Below are 25,668 nucleotides of genomic sequence, written 5' to 3'. Positions count from 1 at the left end.
CTAAGGCACGCTGCAAAAAAGACCTAAAGCCGAAGGCCGTATAGATATTGTGTGGCAAGTCAACTCCCACTATCTATACAGAATATCACTACAGAAACTTGAAGTCTGAGGTGCAGTGAGGGTAATTCTAGCAATGACAATTTTCATACCCAGATTAACCCAAACCCATATACTAAAGACCTTGAACAAGGAAATGTGTCCTCATTTTCAGGAATAAAATCTATCAGCCTTATTCTCTAATGTCCTTGACACAATGACCAACTTTCTTTAAAAATAAATACACACGGCATACAAAAACAGAAGGAAAAAACATACTTCCAGGAATCAAAGCATAGATCAGAATCAGATTTAGATATGGCACATTCATTAGAAATATCTCACAGGGAATTTTAAATTACTATAAATAAAAGGTTAAAGGCTCTAATGTAAAAGGTGGACAACAAGGTGAATAATTTCAGCAGAGATGGAAACTATAAAAATAAATGAAATGGAAATGTTGAAAAATGAAAACAAAGCTAAAAAAGGTAATGAAAATGAAGAATACCTTCAGTGGACTCATCTGTAAACTCTGCACAATTAAAGGAAGGAGAAAAGTGAACTTCAATAGAAATGACCCACACTGAAACAAAGAAAAAAGACTTAGAGGAAGAAGAAAAAACAAACAAACAAACAAGCAAACAAACAGAACATCTAAAAGCAATCATATCAAATGTCCTAACATATGTGTAATTGGAATCCCAGAAAGAGGAGAGAAAAATAAAAAGGCAGAAGAAATACATGAAGAATTAATAACAGAGAATTTCCCGAAATTAATGACAGACAGCAAATCACACATCCAAAAAGGAGAAAAAAAAGTCTCTAGGCATATCATATGTAAATTGTTGGGAACAAAAAGCAAAGAGCAGTCTTGAAGGCAGTGAAAGCAGACAAAGGAAAAAGAAATGTGTAAGAAACGAATAAGAATTAGGGCAGACACCAGGTCAGAAAACAATTGAATGATAAATTTAAAGTGGTGAAAGAAAAATGAACTACCAAACTGGAATTCTATATTCAGAAAAAATTATTCCAAGATGAAGAGTAAATAAATCTTTTCTTAGGTAAACAAAACCTGAAGGCCTTCATAGCAAGCAGACCTATTCTCCAAACACTGTAAAAGGAAATTCTTCAGGCTAAAGGAAAATTTTATCAGAGAAACTTGGACCTAAACAGTGAAATGGAGAATGCTAGAAGAGAAACAAAAGAAGGTAAAATAAAACTCATTTTATTTATTTTTAATTAAGATAACTGTCTAAAGCAAAAATAACACCAAAGCATTTTTATTTATGTATATGTAAATTATGTCTGTGTAAATTTTGATTGTATGAAAATAGTAGCACAAAGGATGGGAGAGAAGAACTGGAAATATACTGTCATAGATCATACATTGTATTTAAAGCCACATAATATTATTTGAAGGTAGACTATAATTACTTAGAGATGTTTAATTATAAACCCTAGGAAAACCATTGAAATACTTTTAAAAGAGATTTAATTAGTAAATTAATAGAGATAATAAGTGAAATAATGGAAAAACACTCAATTGACCAAAAAGTAGGGGAAAATAATTAACAGATAAAACAAATACCAAGCCTATCTATAATCATACAAATCTAAGTAGCCTTAAAAACATCCATAAAAGGCAAAAATTGTCAGGACTGGATGAAAAAGCAATACCCAACAAAATTTTGTTGACATGAGACCTACTTTAGTACATTTTTATATTTTAATTCATTTTTTTTCAACGTTTTTTATTTATTTTTGGGACAGAGAGAGACAGAGCATGAACGGGGGAGGGGCAGAGAGAGAGGGAGACACAGAATCGGAAACAGGCTCCAGGCTCTGAGCCATCATCAGCCCAGAGTCCGACGCGGGGCTCGAACTCACGGACCGTGAGATCGTGACCTGGCTGAAGTCGGACGCTTAACTGACTGCGCCACCCAGGCGCCCCTATTTTAATTCATTTTTAATGGACTAAATTAAAAGGATGCAGAAAAGAATACCATACAAACAAACAAAAGAAAGTTGGAGTAGCTGTGTTAATATGAGACAAATATAGTCATTAAAAGAAGGAATATTATGACAAGGAGAGGATGTTACTTAATGAAAATGAGCCAATTCTCCAGTAATACATAACATGCTCAATGTATAGGTGATGAATACCAGAACATCAAAATATAAGAGGCAAAAACTAGGGGATTGAAAGCAAAAATAGAGAACTCCACAAGAGTTGGAAATTTCAACTGTCTTTTCTTAGTAATCAGCATGACAAGTAAATAGTCAATCAATAAGGATATGGAACACCTGGACAAAAGTATAAATCAACTAAATACGACTGACATTTATAGAACACCTAAGACAGCGTAATTCAGATTCTTTTCAATTACAAACAACACTTACCAAGAGAGGGTATTTTCTAGGCTATAAAATAAACATAAGATAAAAACATAAGAAGTTTTTTGGAAGGACCATATTGGAATTTAACTAGAAATCAAGAACAGAAAAATAGTTGGTAAATCCTCAAATATTTGGAAATTCAACAGCACACTTTTAAATAACTCATGAATCAAAGATGAAGTCTTAAAGGAAATTGAAAAAATATATTGTACTAAAGGAAAGTGAAAGCACAACATATCAAAATTTGTAGGTGTAGCTGAAGCAGTACTTAAGGAAATTTACATCAGTTCTTTAGAGAGGAACAAAGATTTCAAATCATTAATGTAAGCTTCTACCTTAAGATTCTTGAAAGGGAACAGCCAACTAAACCCAAAACATGCAGAAGGAAGTAATAGACATAAGAGTAGAAATCAGTGAAATTAAAACAGAACAAAAATGGAGGGGAACAAAATCTGTGAAACCAAAAGCTGATTTTTTGAAAAGATCAATAAAATTTAAAAGCTCTAGCCAGACCAAGAAAAAAGGGAAAAGACACAAATTAACCATATCAGGACCAAAAGAGGGAATATCACCAGAGATATTAAGGGGATATTAGAGAATACTGCAAATAACTCTAATAGAATGGCAAAAAGAAAGAAAAGAAAAATTAATATTAAGTGCCGACCAGGACATAGAACAGCGGCATTTTCACACGTTATCGGTGGAAATACAAAATTGTATATGCAATTTGGAAAACAATTTGACAGTTTCTTAAGATGTTAAATATCCATTTGGCACACAATTCATCAATTCCACTTCTAGGTATCTACTCAAGGGAAATGAAAATTTATGTTCACACACACAAAAATTGTGAATGTGTATAGCTGCTTTATTTCTAGTCTTTAGACATTGGAAACAATCAAAATGTCCTTCAACTAGTGGAAGGACTTAAAAATGGTGCCTGGGTGGCTGAGTCAGTTGAGCATCAGACTCTTGATTTCAGCTCAGCTCATAATTTCACGGTTCCATAAGATTGAGCCCCACATTGAGCTCTGCACTGACAGTGTGGAGCCTGCTTGGGATTCTCTCTCTCCCTCTCTCTGCCCCTTTCCTGCTTATGTGCACTCTCTCTCTCTCAAATAAATAAGCATCTTTTTTAATGGCAATACATTTGTAAAATGGAGCATTACTCAGCAATAAAGAGGAACTGTTGATTTATGCTGGAATGTGGATGAATTTTAAGTGCATTTGGGTAGGTGGGAAAAGGCTACATAATATGTGATTCCACTTATACCACACTTTGAAACAAGAAAAACTATGGAAATGGAAAATAGTTTGTTGCCAAGGGTTTGGGGGTACAGAGAGGATTTGACTATAATGAGTCAGCATGAGGGAAACGTGAGGTCATGGAACTTTTGTTCTGTGTGGAACTGTAATATTGGCTATATGACTCTATGCATTTGTCAAAACCCATACATATGTTAGTTTGCTGTGGGGGAGGGGGTGGGTAGCAAAATACCACAGGGTAGGTGCCTTAAACAAGAGAAATTTGTGTCTCACAATCTCAAGGCTAGAGGTCCAAGGTCAAGGTGTTAGCAGATTTGTTTTCTTCTGAGGCCTCTTTGGCTTGCAGATTGATGCATTTGCCTCTGTCTTCACATGGTCTTTTCCCTGCACACACCCCTGGTGCCTTTCTGTGTGTCCTCATTTCCTCTTATAATGATACTAGTCAAATCAGATTAAGCCCCACCCTAATGGCATCATTTTAATTTAATTACCTCTTTAAAGGCCTCATCTCCAAATGCAGTCATATTCTGAGGTACTGTGTTAGGTCTTCAATACATGGATGGGCGTGAGGAACACGACTTAGCCCAAACACTGTGTAATTCTATATTACAAAGAAAGAATTTTACTTTACGCAAATACAAAAACTAGCCATATATGTCAATTCATTGGTATAGGCAGAATGATTAACATAGATCTGACAAATGAACCTGATGGTTTAAAAAAAATCATAGCTATAGTGAGAGGATGAGGAAGAATGGAACTGTGGATTAATTAGAAATTAGAAATTTGATTTGTTCCTCACAGAAGAATGGGCTAGCAATTCTGTATTTATATGTATCCTAGGGTTTAAGAAGTAGTAAGTATATTGTTGATAATAAAAACCAGATCACTGACTTTTGGAGAAAGAAGTTACATAAGAAAAGGGCGAAGACTAGAATGATCCCTTTGTTTCTGAACTAGAATTGAGGTCCCAATACGGAGTCATGGATTTATTTCAATAGTCTGGATTTAGCTCTATTCACTGAGAGAGACTAGAAGTAATAGTGATAGCCACTAGTAGTGTCTTATCTAGTATCCAGTCTTGGTTTGGAGATGACATTCTCAAATAAAAGGAGTTAGAGTTCCTTGGAGAACAGGTTGATTCCAGATTTGAGCTAGGGAAAACAGGATAAATCTAGAGTATCTTGTGGTGTCATTAAGTATGGAAGTGCAAAAAGAAAGAAGAAGGAAGGGAGAGAGGGAGGGAAGGGGAGAGGAGAGAAAGAAAGGAGAACAAAGGAAGAAGGTATAAAGGGCACAGAGGCCAACCTGAAAGTGCTTCCAACAGACAAAGAACAACTATAGCAAAAATATAAATATTGATATTAGTTTATAACAAAGTATAAAACGAAGAGTCCAAACTGAGACAAACAAGAAGAGATTATACTCTCTTACAGAAGAATTTGAAGTAAAGACATGGAAAGGATGAGGGAAATAGAAAATCACTATTAAAAATGCCACAGTAGACCTAGAGGGTATTATGCTAAGTGAAGTAAGTCAGACCGAGAAAGATAACTACCATATGATCTCATTTATATGCAGAATCTAAAAGACAAAACAAATGAATATACAAACAAAAGGCAGAAACAGAGCCATAAATACAGAGGATAAACTGGTGGTTGGCAGAGAGAAGGGTAAGGGGGGATGGGCAAAATGGGTGAAACAGAGTGGGAGACACAGATCCATGTATGGAATGAGTAAGTTACAGGGATAAAAGGTACAGCATAGGGGATGTAGTCAATGGTATTACATTCATGCTGATGGTGACAGATGGTAGTTACACTTGTGGCGAGCATACATAGCATAATGTATCAACTTGTTCAATCACTGTGTTGTCCACCTGAAACTAATGTGACATTTTGTGTCAATTATACTTCAATTTTAAAAAGCTACGATACCGATTTCCATAAGCAAGGTCCAATGACAAATGCTAAAATTAGTGAGCTAAAATTTAAGCAAAAACAAAGTATTTACAGTCTCAAATTCTCAATCCCAAGGCACTATTTACAAAGGGTAAAATAGTAACTTTATAATAGAGACTGTGGCTGAAATCACCTTAACCAAGTGACCAACCTCACCAGTTATAAACCCCCTGATGTAAGTGCCCTGAAAGTAAGTGCAATATAATCAAGATAAAACCAACCCAGACCTATCTAAATTGAAGGACATTATGCAAAATAACTGACCAATACTCAGCAAATATATCAAGGTTATTAAAGCCAGGACTGAAACTCTGGCAAAGAATGGAGGCATATAAGTAACATGACAACTAAATGTAATGTGGACTCTTAAATTAGATTATAGAACAGAAAAGAACATTAGTGGAAAAACTGGCCAAATCCAAACAAATTCTGTACTTCAGTTACTATATTTGTACCAAAGTTAATTTCTTAGTTTTTATTAGTATTCTGTGGTTATATAAGTTACTAACAAAAAGAACAGCTGGGTGAAGGGTATATGGGAATTTTCCATACTACTTTGGCAACTTTCTGTAAGTCTAAAAAGAAAGTCTAAAATTATCTTATTATCCCCCCCAAAAACAATATTTTTAAAGTTAACATTCACTTTGGACAAAAAACTGATATAGATATGAGCAGATAATTCATAAATCTTGGAATAGATTCTTCTGAGCTGCTAACTCCCTAAGGAATGGGTACAGGGTAATAGCCTAATTTAAGGTATGATCATTTAAAGTGTATAAGAAAGAATTCTAAACAACAAGGTAGAATGAACGCTTGAACAAGTAATCAAGAGCTTGTGAAATCAACATTCTTGAAGAACTTGAAGGACAAGGTAGAAAATCAGTTGTGTTGGGAGAACGGAAGCTTTATTCTTTAGGGGAAATAAGAATATTCTTGCATGTTCTGTTTCTTCCACATAGAAGCTTTAAGAAATGAGTTCACAGCTCTATTACCTGTGTATTTGCACGTGGATTAATGGACGGCCACATAGTTCTACTAAAATGTATCGTAAGCAAATCCTGAGACTTGGAAACATTCTAAGGAAGCACATCAGGAAATTTGGGTTAGGAATTAAATGAAATGCACAGAGTTTTACATCTTTTTTTCCTTATTCATTATATTTTAAGCTCAAGTGGTTTCCCATCTGGGTTAAGGAATTGCATTGCTGAAATGTTAATATTCTTTCCTGTGGTATTATTTCATTTTAATTCATTTTGAAGAGATATATGGTCTAACAGACTAGAAAGCCCACTGATTTGACAGAGATAATGTGTAAAACAATCTTCATATTGGTTAGAAGTTACCAATGGCTTAATCTTGATCAGTGGTTTTCTAGTGAGATGATAAAGTTTTAAAATCTTTAATTTTTCCCAGCGTGATTTCATTTAGGATTATGTAGTCTGATTCATTTAAGAAAAGTACACCAGGGAACAATATAATTTTGGAGCAGAACTTTGATAAAGAGTCAGGGAGCATTCCATTTCTGATTCAAGGGACAATTCCATAGACTATCTTTCTTCTCTTTCCATTTCTATCTCTTTGTCTCTTTTTCTCTGTTGATTTTCATCTTGGAAGCTTTGCAGCTGAAACACAGGTGGGCGAGTACGGAGTTTTTGGTTTCCTTTTTATGGATTTTTCTACATTGCTTTAAATCTCCACTGATTTGAACAGCCTGACTGATCCTTTTAGTATTGACATCAGGAGAGGAGACAAAGAACTAGGAAAGCACTGAGATGCAAATTATTAAAAATAGGTTTTATTGTATATGGATCTATGTTGATTGACTAATAACAGTAAATACTTTATACTTTCAAACCACTGCATTCTTATTATTTTAATTTATAATATAATAAATCTATGGTTGACTGAATTTTTTATTTTTCATCCAGATAATTTGGCAAGATGTCATTACATGCTTGAGACAGGGGAAGAAATACTTCAGATTGACAGGTATAGAGAATTAGTAAAGAGAAAGGGAGAAATGGTTACTGGTTACTTTTGAAATTTACAATAAGTATATAGTTTGAATTATAACAAACACATATTGACTACTTTCTATGCAGGTAGCACAAAGGAGTCTATGCTGATAAGGTAGACAAAGTTTTACACCTGTTGGAAACTCACAAGATATAAGCAATACTTTCCTTTATGGCCTCTAGATAACATATTATTTTTAAAACCCTGATATTCTATGGCATTTTCCATGATTCTTCTCGTTTCTAGGGGATTATGTTTTCATGGCTCCCTCAGTCTCTATATCCTACATCCAGTCCAGACATAAAACTCAGTCCCCTCAGCAGTCTCTGCCATAGGTTCATTCCTCTGAAATGTTTCATAAGTTGAGTAGAATTTCTAACAGATTTGGAGTCATAACAAGTGGTCATATTTTATATTATGTAGGTCACTCTCATCTTCTCTTTACCTCTTTTTTCCTGTACTATGCAGACAAATGTATCTCTTCTGACTCCTAGCTTCAGGACTGCACAACCAAACATACTAAGGTGCTTAGCTTACTAAGAGCCTTCTACTTAAAAGCATTATCCTTAGAAGGAAGTTGGAATAACAAAAGGCATATTAATAATAAGTAAAAAATAACAACAAAAATAATGATGATGAGGGACATCTGGGTGGCTCAGTTGGTTAAGCATCTGACTCTTGATCTCACCTCGGGTCATGATCTCACAGTTTGTGAGATTGAGCTCTGCATCAGGCTCTGTGTTGACATCATGGAGCTGTGTGGGATTCTCTCTCTCCCTCTGCCTCTGCCCCGCCCCCACCCCGCTTGCACACACACACACACACACACACACACACACACACACTCACACACTCTCTCTCTCAAAATAAATAACATTTTTTAAAAGACTCAGTAATTCACTAAAGGGTACACAAAATAAAAATATGTAAAATGTGACAAAACATAAAACATGGGGAGTGAGGAAAAATGTAGAGTTTTAGAATGAATTCAAATTTCAGTTTTTATCAATTTAAAATAGACTGCTATATATATATAGGATACTGTTTGTGAGCCTCACAGTAACCACAAAGCAAAATCCTATAGTAGATACACACAAAGAAAATAAGAAAGGAATCTACACATAACACTAAAGAAGGTCATCATACTGCAAGAGAAGAAAGAGAGGAACTGCAAAATAACCAGTAAACAATTAATTATGTGGTAATAAACATATACCTATCAATAAATAGTTAAATGTAAATAGACTAAATTCTCTAATCAAAAGACATATAATGGATAAATGGATTAAAAAAAAGTCCCATCTATTTGTGGCCTACAAGAGACTCACTTCAGATTTAGAAACATACACAGACTGAAAATGAAGGGATAGAGAAAGATGTTCCATGCGAAGAGAAACCAAAAATATCTGGAGTAGCAATACTTTTATCAGGCAAAACCAAATTAAAAAAAAAAGACTGTAATAAAAAATAAAGAGGGGCATTACAGAATGATAAAGGGGTCAATCATACAAGAGGATATAACATTGTACATAAGTACTTATACACCCAATATAAGAGCATCTAAATATATAGAGCAGATATTAACAGACCTAAAGGGTCTCCCTAAGTGGGAGAAAATATTTGCAAATCGTATATCCTCTAAAGGGTTGATATCCACTATATATACAGAACTCATAAGCTAAGTAGCAAACAAACAAAAATCCCAGGCCAATTTAAAAATGGGCAGAAGACTGGAAAAGATATTTTTTTCAAAGAAGATATACAGATGGCCAAAAGGTACATGAAAAGATGCTCAACATCACTAATTATCAGGAAAATGCAAAATTAAAATCACAATAGATACAATCTCACACCTGTTAGAATGGCCATTATCAAAATAACAAGAAATAACGAGTGTTGGTGAAGATGTGGCGAAAAGGAGACCTTCGTGCACTGTGGCTGGGAATGTAAATTCATACAACCACTGTGGTGGTTCCTAGAGGGCTCAAAAAATTAAAGATAGAACTACCAACAAGTCCATTGCTAGGTATCTATGCAAAGAAAACAAAAACACTAATTCTAAAAGATATATGCACCTCCATGTTCGTTGCAGCATCATTTACAATAGCCAAGATATGGAAACAACGTAAATGTCTATTGACGGATGAATGGATAAAGAAGATGTGGTAAATATATATACAAATGGAAAATTACTCAGCCGTAGAAAAAGAATTAAATCTTGCCATTTACAAGCACATAGATGGATCTTGACAGAATTCGGCTAAGTGAAGTAAGTCAGACAAATACCATATGATTTCACTTCGAGGTGGTATCTAAAAAACAAAACTCCTAGCTATAGAGAACAGAATGGTGGTTGGAGGTTGGGCAGTAGGAAAAAAGGTGAAGGGAATCAAGAGGTACAAACATCCAATTATAAAATAAATAAGTCACAGGGATGTAATATATGGCATGGCAACTCTAGTCAATAACATTGTAGTGCACACTTAAAAGTTCCCATGAAGATAAATTGTAAAAGTTCTCATCACAAGAAAAAATTTTTTTGTAACTTTGTATAGTGATAAATGGTACTAGACTTGCTGTGTTTATTGTTTTGCAGTGTATACAAATATTAAATCATTATGTTGTATACCTGACACTATAAACTGACATCAATTATACCTCAGTAAAAAATTTCATTTTCCTGTTAATTTCAATCACTTGTAAAAATATTATATGAAAAATAATATAGGTAGTGTAACCTCTGAATTAATATCAGTTTAAAGAGAAAATACATAAACTATTCTATATTCACAGAAAGATTACTCACATCCTGAAATAAATTTATCTCTCTCAATAGTTTAATAAAAACATGACCCAGTCATTTGAGTGGAATACAAAGTAATTTTGTTCATATTTGGATTTCTAATATGTTCACATCCATTCTTTTACCCTCCATTTCTATCAAGTATAAGACTTTTGATTTTAAATAGCAGGCGCGCGCACACACACACACACAAAAGAAATGAGAACAATACAGCTTTTACATCTTTTAGGTGACATGTTCCATAAACCTTAAATTTGATGAAAATTTGTGTAAGTTTATAGTATGGTTATTTGAGTCATTCTAATGAAATAAGACTTGAACTTCAGAAAAGTAAAATCATAGCATATTAGAAGTGTCACTTAGAAAATTTATGTTAAATATATAAATTCAACCAGCTGCCCCAGACATCATGATTTAACATAATGACTGTAGGTTAGACATGAACCACACCTACATAATTTTCCTAGTGATTTGTCTGTATTGGTTCCAATTTGATTTATTTAAGGAATTATTAGGCTTATTTTAAAAGTATTTAGATGTCTAATGTACATGAACAACTCTAGGGAAGGGGTAAGCAAAATATCAGTTTGTACATTCAAAACACAATTTAGTGATAGCTCAAATTATTATGTGACCATAAAACTATGATAAGAAAGATGGGAAAGACAAAATGAAAGGCCAATTGCTTTTCTATTACATGTCACAGTAGGGAATGTTACAAGTATAATTGAGACCATGTTAAATAATAAAGGAAAGACCGTAATAAAAGCTGAGTAGCTAGAGAGGAAATCAGTTTTTCAGATATTTCAAATACTTGAAATTTTAAAGGAAATTTTAACGGAGATGGGAAGTCGCCTTTATATGTCATTCTCAGTATGGATATCATTTGTGGGGCATCAAAATATGCTACAGTATACTCAGCCAAAGTCTATGACCAAAAAGAAATTACTTTAAGAAAGATTACCATTAGGAAGTATCGGTTTTACCTTTAGAACTTGTAATATTTAGATTCACTTTCCTGAAGTATAAAACAATGTTGTTTTAACAAATTATGAAGAAAATAATGTTTCATTTTTTTCCTACTTTTTAGCCAAATTGTTTTTTTAGTGAGGTAATTACTTTTGTTATATCCATGGAGACCATTCTAAACTAGCCTTCATTAAGTATTAAGAAAGCGATGTTGTTTTTTTTTTTTTATATGAAAGCTATGGGCTCAGTCTGATTATAGGTACCCAAATACTGCTGTTGATATATACATCTAGGCTCTTACGTGGGTAATACAGATCCAAGCAAGAGGATTGTTAGCCCTTTTCAACATAGTTCTACTTGTTGAGGGAAAACTGATTTTTCGATATAATTTTAAATATAAAATTTGAGGATCCTCCAACAAAGTCCCATATCTATGACAAAAAAGGGAAGTGTCTTCATGAAAAGATAAGGAACCTGAGGCTGTTGCAGAGGATGAAAAGTTAAGTATGATACTGCTCACACAGGTCACATACACTTTAACAAAAAAACATTTTTCTATCCAATAATCCACCATTTTTTCACTCATGTGTTAGCACTGCAGCTAGGTGTTGAGTGTATAGACTTTGTAGAGTCTTTGAGATTTGGACTTGTATTCTGGCTTTAGCGTTTGCCAGATGTGTGACCTTGGGTAAGACACTTAAAGCTCTAAGACTCAGTTTTAACATCTATAAAGTGGGCTGCGAATGCTTTTTCATCAAATTCATTGTAAATATTAAATGAACTAATGTTTACAAATTCATTCTTCATGCTTGACATATTTTTACATGCTCATTCTTTTTTTAAATAGTGGGGCTTTTTTTCAGCATATTAGAAGAGTTTCATTTTTACATGTCTGCTCCAACTCCCAGAAAACAGTAGAAAAATCTAAAGAAAACTTTTAGGAACGTAAGTGCTATTGATCTTCTCCATTCAGCCGTAAGCCTTAGCAAGCCTTTTTCATTAGGACACTTGATTTACTCCACATTTAATGTTAAAGAAAGTTTTTGAAGATATTTGATGGTTCCCATTTGAGTTCTGGCGCCATTTTCCAGTAGAATTCTCATTTACATAATAATATTGAGGTTGTCTCCATATGAAGCCACTGTCACCGAAATGGTAAAAGGGGGTCAAAAGGTACAAACTTCCAGTTATCGACTAAATAAGCCATGGAAATATAAGGTACACCATGGTTACTGTTGCTAATAATATGGTACTGTATGTTTGAAAATGGCTAAGTGAATATATCTTAAAAGTACCCATCACATACCAAAGAATTATGTGTGGTGAGGAATGGTAACTAGGCTTCACTGTGATGACCATCTTACAATATATATATAAATACTAAATCACTATGTTGTACACCTGAACCTAATACAATGTTCTATTTCAATTATAGATCAATAAAAAATGTTTTAGTTTAAAAATTTTTTTTGAGGATAATCAGAATATATGCAGCAAGAAAAACATGTTTTTGGAGAGAAAGATTGCCCATTTGCCCTTCCTTTGACTTGTTCTCTATCATAGGATTTGACCTCTAAAAACTCTATTTCCCAGCTTCCTTTGCCAATTGGCTTTAGGAAAGATTTTGTCAAATCATTTCAGAAGAGCTGAAGGAGGAGAGAAAGAGGATATTGTCACCCTTTCTTCTCTTTGACGGCACCTCTAGCTGTGGCTACTTCTCCTCCAAGACCCCAGCATGGACCAGGCAGTCTGACTCCTGGCTTTAGTTATACACATCCTCTCACCCTGCCATGGACTTTTCTTCCTCTTTTGTTAATGTCAAGATTGCCTCATTGATTCATGTTTGCAAACTCTTCTGACACTGTTATGACAAGATCCATATAGTGGCTTCCTGTTAATGAACGCCATGATGGAATTATGGTTTCCTGAGTAAATCCTGAAATTTTGGAGAATGGACTTGCTCTATTGAGCCAGTGATTTCCATACTGGGGCCATGAATAATTATGAAAGAACGAGATTTTAGTGCCATCTATCATAAATACCTACTTTGTCACACCTGATTCCTTCATACCATTTACCACTAGCAAATGACCACATTTGTAACATTTTCTAAATGTGGGACAAAAGGGGCACCAAGTAGAAGACCTCCCACTCTTTCTAGGAATTTAACTGGGCTGTCTTGCCATCACTAAACTTTGTCCCTTCAAAATACTTCTTGGTTTTTGATCTGTGGATGATTGTGACAATATTTTTGATTTGGAAATTCTCTGAGTTTTAATGTTTTGTGTTAAATAATGCTTTTACTTTAGCCATTTTTTAACCTGAGAAATACAGTATCAGCTATTGCATAGGGTGGGGGAAGGGCAGAGGGAGGGAGAGAGAATCCCAAGCAGGCTCCTTGCTGTCATCGGGGGAAGCCCAACTTTGGGCTCAATCCCACAAACCATTAGATCATGACCTGAGCTAAAATCAAGTCGGATGCTTAACAAACTGAGCCACCGAGGTGCCCCTAATTATGCACATTCCAAGGGGCTTCACTTAGGCCTTAAAGATTAGCTTCATCAAATAGTTCAATGGACAGTTATCTTCCATCAGTACCCCTCACCCCTTTGATGCCCAGGAAATTTTCTTATTGTGTGAGTCAAAACTTGGCTTAATTCACAAAGGACTTAATTTTACCAAAAATAATTTTGTAACTTGAGATTCTCAATTCTTAAATTTATTGAAACTCATATTGAGAGTGCTAAAAAATATGCCCAGTTATCAGTCACTGGCTAGTTTCTCTGAAGACAAGCTTTCTCAGCTTCACACTCATAAACCTTGTTATTTTCATGTGCTATCTCCAACTCTATGATATAGGCTTGCAGTATATTACTTGCAAAACACCTATTAAAACTCCTGTTTTCAGATTTCTGAACATCTTGTTAAAACTTGCACATTTTAAATTCTTTATGACATGCTTACATGCAAACATAATCTTTCTTATCAGAAGTCATAAGACATATGAAGAATCAAATCCTACTATTTAAGATAAAAGAAAGATTTATTTTGTATTGCTCAATTGCTAGTGGCTACCGTGAGACTCTTTTAAACATTACTCAGTTGAAAGAATTCCTTAGCATACACATTTTAGACCTTGGGATTTCCTTCCCATTATCCTCCTGTCTTACCCTTTTTTGCCTACAACTCCTTTATGTCTCGTTCCTGCCTTACTTCCCATTTTATTCTGTTAGCTGAGGCTGTTATGTGCACCTCCCACCTCCACAACAGACATCCAATAATACTCTTTCTTTTGGCTTCCAGTCTGAACAATGGACACTATTCCTGGCTATTTTATGTCTCATTTCTCTGCATATCCCCCCTCCCCCGCCTTTTTTTTCAGATGAAATGCTGCATCATGTCTTTTTTTGTATGAAAAAAATAGATGACTATTATTTGAAATGTCAGTGAATCCTATTTGGTCTAACTAGAGACTTTAAAGATCAATTCTGTAGCACACAGTAAGCACTTAATAGATGTTAGCCATTACTATTATTATTGCCACATGTTCTTTGACTTTCTCTAAAATTCCTAAGTGAAGGGGGAAGAAAACCCAAAGGCTTCAAGGGAAAACAGAACATAGGTTTGGACTTAGTGCTCAAGTGTACAGAGAGGCCTTCCAGGATTCTCAAATATAAGATATAGTGGTAGAATTAGGAAGAAATAAAAGATATAAGACAATATTCATGGTTCACTGCTAGTGAAAACACTTTGGGTGGGAACTTTTGAAATTTGAAACTCTGTAATTTTCCCTTTGTTTTATTCATTTTTATTTTTATTTTTTGTTAAGTTCCTTCCTGTTACTAACAGTAAAAATCAAAAACAGTAGTATATTACTTTTCAGAAACTATATGGAAGGGGAATATTCCTGATTCATTCATTCAGCAAGCAAATGGAATTCAGCTCATAATTTGTACCAGGAAGTATGGCTAGTGGTAAGGATACAAGGGAGGCAACTGCCCTACTATTGTTCCCACAGATTATAGAGATTAAGTGGAAATGAATCCCCTGGAATCAGGCTGCCAGGGTTCATGTTCTGCCTCTCCCACTTGCTACCAATACAACCTTGGGAAAATTACTGGACTTGCCATGCTTCATCTGTGTAATGGGGATAATAAAGAGCACTTACCACTCATAGGTTATTAGGAAAATCAAACGAATGAATATGTACGAAATACTTAGAACACTTGTTGCCAAGTGCTCAGTGCCAGGTGCTCAGTGAATATTAGCTTTTTAACTAACATTAGAATTGTGCTTCTCAAAGATGGTACACGGATGCTACCTAAGTAATATGTAGACTATTAGTCTTGCAATTATTATTTTGTTTCACTACGGTTATAAATTTTGTGAACTATATATTAGAAGCTTTTCATGAACAGATGCAGTTTCCTGTTTAAATGCATTTATTTATTTATTTATTTATTTATTTATTTATTTATTTATTTATTTTTAAATTTCAGTTTTGTAGTTTTATTTTCATATTTTGAAGCCTACACTTTTTAAAAAAATTTTTTTAACATATGAAATTTATTGTCAAATTGGTTTCCATACAACACCCAGTGCTCATCCCAAAAGATGCCCTCTTCAATGCCCATCACCTACCCTTCCCTCCCTCCCACCCCCCCCCCCCCCCCATCAACCCTCAGTTTGTTCTCAGTTTTTAAGAGTCTCTTATGCTTTGGCTCTCTCCCACTCTAACCTCTTTTTTTTTTTTTTTTCCTTCCCCTCCCCCATGGGTTTCTGTTAAGTTTCTCAGGATCCACATAAGAGTGAAAACATATGGTATCTGACTTTCTCTGTATGGCTTATTTCACTTAGCATCACACTCTCCAGTTCCATCCATGTTCCTACAAAGGGCCATATTTCATTCTTTCTCATTGCCACATAGTACTCCATTATGTATATGAACCACAATTTCTTTACCCATTCATCAGTTGATGGACATTTAGGCTCTTTCCATAATTTGGCTATTGTTGAGAGTGCTGCTATAAACATTGGGGTGCAAGTGCCCCTATGCATCAGTACTCCTGTATCCCTTGGGTAAATTCCTGGCAGTGCTACTGCTGGGTCATAGGGTGGGTCTATTTTTAATTTTATGAGGAACCTCCACACTGTTTTCCAGAGTGGCTGTACCAGTTTTCATTCCCACCAACAGTAAATGCATTCATTTAAGTAAAAAAAAAAAAAAGTTGATTAAAAAAAAGTTCGTCAAAGTCTAGGTAAGTAACAAGGACTCCTAGTGCTCTCCCGTATATCTAGGTCACCTCGCCTTTCTGCCACCTGGGAGGACTTTACTTGCCTGCCTCTTGGCATAAGGCAGGGTTAGGCAACTAGTTCTGGTTTGTGGGTTGTGAACAAAAGTGACATGTGGCATGCCCCAGGTGATGCATTTAACTGCCATGGTGAGACCCTCCAGGATTCTCTGTTAGGGTCCAGAGAGGAGTTTATAGGAGCCAAAACAGAGTAGTTTTGTTAAGCCACTGAAATGTCCCATTTTTGTTACTGGAGCATGAAGTGGTTTATGCATACTTACCCACACATGGTGGTGGAAGAATATGATAAAAATTGTGAAAATTTTGAATGCCATTTGGGGGACACTGTAATAGAAATAGATGCACCCCATTAAAAAATGACAGATTGTTTGGCCTTGTGAGGGGGCAGTTGTCAAATGTTTTGTGGAGAAAATGGTACTTGAATCACTCTTACAGGATGAATAGGGGTTTGGTAGAAATGGGAGTAAAGAGCAATCAGAAATTAGGAAAGGACACATATGGGCACCCAAAGTGATGGAAGTGATGATGAATTCAAAGGACAGTAAGAAGGAGAGTGTGGCTAGGCCTTGGGAACAACGGGCTGGGATTGTTGGAGACAAAGGCTGGCATATGAGTCAGCAGACCAGAGTATGAGTCAGGGATAGGGTAGCCCACTCAAATGGTTGAATTAAAGGGAGTTTAATGAAAGTATCATTTCCAGTGGTGTAGGCAGCTTTAAGGCAAACAGAAAGGATAAGGATGTGTCCAACTACCAGCAACAGTGATAAGTCTTTACCACTCTTTAGCATGGAGGAACCAAGAGAGGAAGTGGAGGTGCCTAAGCTCAGAGATATGGCCACAAGACGGCAGGAAGGAAGTTTCTACCTGACAGGAGGGAACAGGGAGGGCTAGTGCTCCAATCGCTCTTACCTACTGCCCTTACCTTGTTAACTTCCCTTGGAAAATCTGACCTCTCCAGCTACTGTTTTTTCAAATTATTCTAACTGAATGCTAGAACTATCTTGTGCCCTGCGTAGTGAATTAGACTCTTCATATAATGTATTTCTCTGGAGACATGTATAAAACTCAATTTTGAGGTTTTGAATGAGGCTTTAACCTCTCATTATTCAGCATCTTTGTTTAGAGTTGTATCATCGTTTCTTCTTATTTATATATTTGTTTATTTTGCTTTGCTTTCTGTAAGGTGTATCATTTTTGTTTTCTGTAGCCAACTGTAACATAAAGTTCAAAACACAGAAATAGAAAATCTCTTTTTCTATGGGTATTTAAGAAGCCTATGCATTTCAAAGCTTCATTTACCATTAAATTGATAATTATTTAGTTAGTGGAAGAACAAAAATCTATGGAATGCCGAACATAACCCAAGTGAAAAAAAATTCAGCATTCTCCACATCTGACAAGTTAACTTCTTTTCTATGGAAAATCGACACCTCTAATTAATACCTGATGAGCAAAAATCTGTATAGCCAAAGATTACTAAGTTTATATGCTGTCAAATGGTCAAAAGAATATGACATATGTCAGTTAGAAGTGTCCTTTGGAATAGCTGAACACTTCAGGATTTTTAGTTGTTGTTATTGTAGGTGTTTTAATACATTTATATATACGACAGCATAGCTGTTAGACTGGATTCGATGTCAAGCAGGCCTGGCTTTGATTCATAGGTGTGCCATTCTCTAGCTCTGTGACCACGGGTAAATATTTAGTTTCTTTGGGCCTCAGTTTACTCATTCTAATATGGAGATATGTGAGATAATGGTAGCTACCTCTTTGGGTTATTGTGAAAAGTGGATAAAATCTAGAAAGCAATTAGCATGGTGTCTGACACATAGTTACGTGCTCAATAAATGTAATTTGGCATTATCATTATTAACTCGTATTCAAGCAGCTTTTTCTATATTGAAAAATAGTTGTATCACATTAGCCTGAGACATAATCAGTGGAGTGTCAGCCTCATCGAAGTGTCAGAAACTGATCCGATTGTCCTCGGTGTCACTCGAATCTGTTGACCACGAGCCGCCAGAGCGATGCTTCTGAAACACAATTTGGGTCATGTCACTCCCTAGCTCACAACCCTCCAAAAGCTGCCAATCACATCCAGAGCAAAATGGAAAGGTTTTATTCTTGTGACAACCCTGTCCTGAGTACCTCTGCTCTTACTTTCTACCATTCCTCTCCCCTCTCATTTCATTCCCTACAAAATTATACTTATCCCAAGACCTTTGCACTTATCCTTCATCCCTGGAATTCCTCTTTGTCGCTCGTTAAGGCTGGCACCCTCAGTCCATTTAGGTGCCTTATTTAAAGAAGACATTCTCAGCCACTCCAATTAAAGCAGTGACTACTAACTTCAGCCTCCACCACCTTTTTCGGCTCTGTTTGTATTCAGGCTGTTTAACTTAGAGTGGTTTTAAAATGTTTTCTATCTGTCTCCCATTCTAGCAGGCAGTCCGCATGAGGGCAAGTCTTTGGTGTGTTCACTGTTGTATTCCCAGTTTCTTGTGCTGAGTTTGCCATGTAACAAGTGCTCAGTAAGTATTGTTCATCAAGGGGCACCTGCGTGGCTCAGTCAGTTAAGCCTCCGACTTAGGCTCCAGTCATGATCTCGTGATTCGTGGGCTCGAGCCCCACGTCAGGCTCTGCACTGATGTTGCAGTACCTGCTTGGGATTCTCTCTCTGCCCCTCCCCTGCTCGGGCTCTCTCTTTCTCTCAAAATAAATAAACTTAAAAAACAAAGTATTGTGAATCAAAAACTGAAGTGTTCAACTTAGAAAATAACTACGGGGGTACTTATCTGAAATTTATTCACTATTTTAGGCAATTACTTCGTGACTCAAAATGATCAGTATGTGTCACAGTTTTAACCAAAAGAGTATCTTTCTAACTTAATAAACACAATGTTTATAATAAGAGGTGCAAAAGCATTCTCATGGGGAGCTTTCATAGTAAAACTAACAAATCAACACAGAAAAAGTCTCTGTCAGTATTCGATAATGGTACTTAGTAAAATCAGAGGAATAAAAGCTCACAGTATGACTAAAAATGGTAAGTCTTAAACAAAGCATCACTCTGTGTGAATGAAAGTGTTGGGTGTCCAAACTGTTCTCATTTGCTTCAAGATGGAACCATAGGTCAATCATTCTTTCTGGGATCAATATGCTATCCTTGTTAGCTGGCTACAGACAGCCTTCTCCCCAAAACTGTTTCCACTCATTTGAGAAGTAATCTTCAGACCCATGTTATTTGTTAAAGAACAAGATGTTCCCATCTAGAATATAAGAACCAGCATCCTTATGGAAATTTCAAACCAAAAATGCCGTATTTTCTCTGCTGTTTTTTTATGTGGACATTTGACCAGTCAGTGCCTTCGCAGGTGGAGTCCGGGTTTGTGGTTTGTGCGGCACTGCCGTCCAATTTCATGTCAAACTTTGCTCAGCTCTACCCTCCTGCCACCTCTCCCAACATTTTCTAATTGGGGCTCTTCTTCTGCTTGACCAGCTGGTCACAGAGTCCCCGGTTCATTCGCGCTTGGCTCCATTCTCCATTCTGCATCTGCCTAGGTCTGCTTAAAACCTGCCAGGGATCTTTGACTACGTAACAGCAGAATGTCTGAGCTGGCTCCTATGACACGGAGGCCTTCTGGGACACCTCCACGTCCTGCTGCTCCCAGCCGCTTACGTTTCAAAACCTCTCCCCTATACTAGCCTCCCCTTCTCCCCTTCAACTTTCTCCTGGGCATGAAAGGGTTATGAAAGGTGGCTCAGTCATGTCGCAGCCTAGTATATTACAAAGTATATTACATAGTATATTACAAAGAACACTTGCATTCAGAGGCACCTGAATTTGAAATCCTTTTCCAACTGACTAGGTTTGTGGTCTTAGAGAACTTACCTCACCCTCTCAGCCTCTGTTCCCTTACTAGACAAAAATGGGAACCACTGTACCTACCTCAGTTACAGGAATACATCAGATGGCTCTAGAGCACGTGGCTCACAGCATGTGGTGGGAGCCGGCAGCCCCCTGTAACAATTATTATGGGCCAGGCCTGGCAGAGAGGATGTTAGTTCTCTTCCCACATCTTGGTGCAGACGGAATTTCATCAGAGAGCCTCTTATCCGGTGGCCTTATCTGCCAAACAAGCCTCCCACCCTCTGGAACAGTTAAAACCCTTTCCAGGAGCTTCCAAGTCCAAATAACTTTAGTGTTTGTTTCCAACCACATGGACTCCTGCAGAGGCCAGTTGGTGGCCATGCTCTGGAAATGAGGCAGAGTTCAGATTTCTACTGCATTTTATGGGCACAAACAGCCCAAACTCAGTAAACACTTCCATTGCCATGTGGAGCAAAGCATCCTGAAGCCTTGAAATGACACATTCCGCAGTCTTAAAAATCCAAAGGGGAAGAAAGAAATAATTTTAAAAATCTGGGGTAATGGTGACAGAGCATGACTAAAACAATAGTCACTGGGCTAGCAGTCCTTGATAACTTATCTCTCCTGTGGGCGATGATACTAAACCCCCTGGGATTAACTTGAAGACACGTTGCTGTAGCAGGAGAAAACAATCCTGATGCCAGCGTAAGTTCCTGAAGTCTACTGTTTACAATAAGAACAGCCAGTCCCAGCCATATGTAATCTGAAAGCATCCATTTTGTATGAAGGAGTGTACACAAATTCAGATTAAGATGCTGTTACAAAAAGGGTAAGGGCTTCTTAATCGAACCTGTGGCACAGCAGGTAGATTTATTCTGACAGGGTAATGAATGATATGGCTTTGGTGGGAGTGCCAGTTAAAAGCAATTATCATCAGCTTGACGTGACAGCCTACTAAAATGCCTCCTAGGACTCACCCTTTTTTTCTAAGGCAGATATTTTTGTTTCTGGGCATGGTTCTGATTTGGGAGGTTCCGGGTTGTTTTTCTGTTTAGAAATGCAGATGTAGCCATTGTTTTAGAAAGCCTCCAAGTGGGTCACCCTGATTTATCCTTTTAGGATGGTTCCATTATGAAACGAGTCAGTTGCTTCCTGGAAAGGGACCAATGCAAAGAACAATCCTAAACCCTAATTCACTGCAAACATTTCCCTGAATGCATGGCACTCATTGCTATTTGTTTAAACAAGGACACTGCAGTTATAGCCCAGGAAAGGAAGTAGGAATCAGAATGTACAATGTCAAAGCATCTTTCAAAAGGAAACCTGATCATACATGATTTGTACTAATTGCATTTGAACTGCGTTACATTGCATCATGTACCTGTTGGTAAGATGGTATTCCTAAATTAAGTAATTGTTAAAGATTGTGTTTTGGGGCCTCGTTTCTGGGTATAGTAGACTTCTTTTTCTCAGGAAGCCAGCTGACGACACTAGTAGCCATGCAATTCCTGTCCAGCTCTCTACATGGTTTGGCTGTGGACACTGTGAAATTCCATTCTTCTCCTTAGCCTTATCTCTTTAGTGGGTTGAACCCCACTAATCAGCCGTGTTCCCATACTGTCAACTTGGTTGATGCAGCTGGGCTAGGCAAGGGGATGTGCTGGAGTCAGAAGCAAGCTCCCATCATCCACCAGGGAATGTTTCTTAGAGAGGGAACTATCTTCTGTGAGACACACATTCCTCATCTAGAAAATTAAGCAAATATGAGACTATGAACCTCAGTTTCCCAGATTGTAAAATGGGACTGATGACACCTGTCTTGCAGAACTGCTATGAGGATTAAATGAGATAACTATGTGGGGCACCTGGGTGGCTCAGTCGGTTAAGCTTCTGACTTCAGCTCAGGTCACGATCTCACAGCTTGTGAGTTTGAGCCCCACGTCGGGCTGTGTATTGACAGCCTGGAGCCTGATTCCGATTCTGTGTCTCCCTCTCTCCGCCCCTCCCCCACTCATTCTCTCTCTCTCTCTCTCTCTCTCTCTCTCTCTCTCTCTCTCTCTCTCTCTCTCTCAAAATAAAATAAACATTACAATTTTTGTTTTTTAAAAATGAGAAAGCTATGGGATGTTCTGGTACATGGTATGGACCCAGTAAGTTATATTTTTTGTTATTAATGTCTCCAGTTGTTTTCCATTCAATTATTAGTGATTTACATTCATGTTTTTTTTTCTTTCATGACCTTTTATCTAGAGTGTTCTTCAGAATTTACTCATGTACTACTGTAGAACTCTTCTATCTGTGCCTGCCTTGTACATATTTAAGCTCTCTTGCTTACTTTGTATCCTTTCTTGTCTGCAAGTTTCATAAACGGTTTATACCATTTCCCTAGCGTGGAAGAAATCACACCTGCGTTGCATTTTACTGCAATGACTTGAACTCACCCCGTAAGTTGTTTGACTTTGTCATTTTAATTTGACTTTGTAGGTACCTTGAGACCTAAGGATGTTTTTCCCTTTCTCCCTCCCTCCCTTCCTAACTTTCTTCCTTTCTTCTTTCTTTTTTGGTATTAATTTTTTTTAATTTAATACCTATGGCTCAAATACTATTGCACAGTGAGAAAATGATAGAATAATTTCTGGTAAATGAAAGTTGAAGTAAAATATCATAACTAAGGATGTCACTTTTGAACTCCTGTAATATTTGTAAAAGAGAGAGATTTTTCTGGAAATGATTTGAACTCTAAAAGCAGGTGAAGTGTAGTGTGAAAAATGTATAAATTCTGTAATTGAGGAAAGCCACCCTTTTTTACTCCTTGAGGAGTTACCTAAAATTATACAGAGGAAGACTGCCATTTTGATAGAGCAGTTTGGGTTTGGAACTCTGCACTGCAGCAGGCCAAGAAAGAAAAGAAGGCCATGGACAATATATATGTCACATCTGGTTTTCTTATTAAAAATGTACAGCTCACCATCAGCACTCTTATTAAGTCAAATTATGTGTTTTGATTGCTTCTGGGTTTCTTTTATTAGTGCGTTGGCTCGTCCTTTGAATTTTTTCCTGTCTTCATTTCAGTTAATCAGTTTCTGATTTTTATCTTCCCAGAGAACTCGGCTTCTCAATTTGGAAGACTTTTGTTTTCTTGAAAATGCAGGGAACTATCATGGTCCAAATTGCCAAATTCTATGCTTGGTTCTGTTTTCTCCGTAAGTGAAAATTCCCACAACCAACTGGCCATCTGATCAGTACTGAGTTCCAAGAAACAAGGACCTCATTTCTCTGCATGTCTGTTTGGAAAGCCTCACAACTATACAAGTATGCAATAAATATTTTAGGAGTTCTATATTGGTTGTGACCACTGATTTTAGAAGAATTAAAAAAGAACTCAGGTGTGGATTTCAGAATTGATCATTTTAATGTTTAAAATTCATATTTTTATGTAGTCATGTATGTTTCATATATACTCAATATTGTAATCTTTTGAATAAAGAATGATTGCCATATCCATAGTGCTACTCTAGGAAAAGGAAAAGGAAGAAAGAATAGCCTTTTTTTTTAAAGAAATATACTAGCTTGTCTATGTAGGAAGAAAGGCAATATTCAAAAATAACCATTTTAATAATTAACTGAGGCAAACATTATCAATGGATGGTGAAACCATTGAGCACATTGTTGCTAGGAAACAATATTCACATGGTCTCTTGTACCAGCCCCACAGATTACTTACTAAGTACAAAGAAAGGAAGGAAGGAAGGAAGGAAGGAAGGAAGGAAGGAAGAAAGATTCTTTTATAATGGAAAGATCTGCTAGATATGGCTTCAACCAAGTAACCAAAGTTAGCATCATCAATAATGAGACAACTGGCAACATGTGCTTCTTAAGATGATATAATGGGAAATGTACATTATTTACATAGTATCCATGGAAAATTCTTTAATCGAATCCTCAGGAAGCAATTGGACAGACTGTAAGTTGTTTTACCTACCACCTTGCCAAGATTCTTAAAAATGTTCAGTGTTATAAGTTGGAGACAAAAAGATACGGCAGTCAAATGTAGTTCATAATCCTTGAATGGATCCTCAATCAGAAAAATTTGGGATACTGGGGAAATTTGAATATGAAATATGTATATTAAATAATATTGTCTCTATTTAAATTTTTTTTTGATCTGAGAGTATCCAGTTATGTAGAAGAATGCCCTTATTCTTAGGCAATACATGCTGAAGTGTTCTTGGGTGAAGTTCATGATGTTCATAAGTAGTTCAAATAGTTCAAAAAATGTGTGTGTAAATACCTAGATAGATAGATAAATAAATTGGCAAGATGTTAGTTGATAAATCTAGGTCAAGGATCTATATAGCTGTTCATGCTTTTCAAGTCTTCGACAATTAGAATCAGCCAGCTCTGCCTTTTTTTTTTTTTTTTTTTTTTTTTTTTTTGTCAGGGAAGATGGTACAAGAAAGCTATCTTTCTGGCAAGAAGAAAGAGCTTTTCTATATCTCACTGGCTATGTCTCTGGGGAGTGAACAACAACAGCTCGTACTCAGAAAATGACCTCTGGTCCACACACAAATGATCAGAGTGCCAGCGTTTCCTATTCATTTCTCTTCTCCAAAAGTGCTTGGAGAGGTCAGAGGAACAAAGGAATGGAGAAAATGGATCCTGAATCAGAAACTGAATTTTCTCCTACCAGTTCTGCAAAGACCAGAATATGGAGAGACTTGCCTTCCCCCATAGCTTATAATATATGACACGCAATTTGGCTCCAGCTCTCCATCTCAGAATCTTCAGGCCTTTACAAACTGAAGGGCAGATTGAATTCGGTTTCAAGTTCTGTACAATACTTTTTGTTTGGGAATTGCACAGCACCAGCAAAGGATTAAATAAGGCCGTTGATAGCGTCTGTGCCTGTCCTATTAAGCATGCTGAGAAAACAAAGTCAGAGCAAATAACCTGGAGCAGGACTTTAAGGGCAAGCAGGAAGGCTACAGAATTGTTTCCAACGCTGTAATGTGAATTGGAGAACCAGGCAGCAGGTGC

The 25,668-nt window shown here is 36.6% G+C and overlaps 1 long non-coding RNA gene across 1 annotated transcript; it reads right to left on the bottom strand.

The window, feature by feature from the left end:
- Nucleotides 1–18,592: 18,592 nt before the first annotated feature.
- LOC102899955 lies at nucleotides 18,593–21,062 on the bottom strand. Its single transcript, XR_442402.3, has 2 exons — nucleotides 20,710–21,062; nucleotides 18,593–18,793 (listed from the first exon to the last, which is right to left on the bottom strand). It is a non-coding gene; the product is annotated as an uncharacterized LOC102899955 (long non-coding RNA).
- Between the last annotated feature and the right edge of the window lie 4,606 nt (nucleotides 21,063–25,668).

This window comes from Felis catus, chromosome F2 (genome assembly GCF_018350175.1).
Source record: "Felis catus isolate Fca126 chromosome F2, F.catus_Fca126_mat1.0, whole genome shotgun sequence".
NCBI classification, from domain to species: Eukaryota; Metazoa; Chordata; class Mammalia; order Carnivora; family Felidae; genus Felis; species Felis catus.
This window is presented reverse-complemented; position numbering and strand designations above follow the sequence as displayed.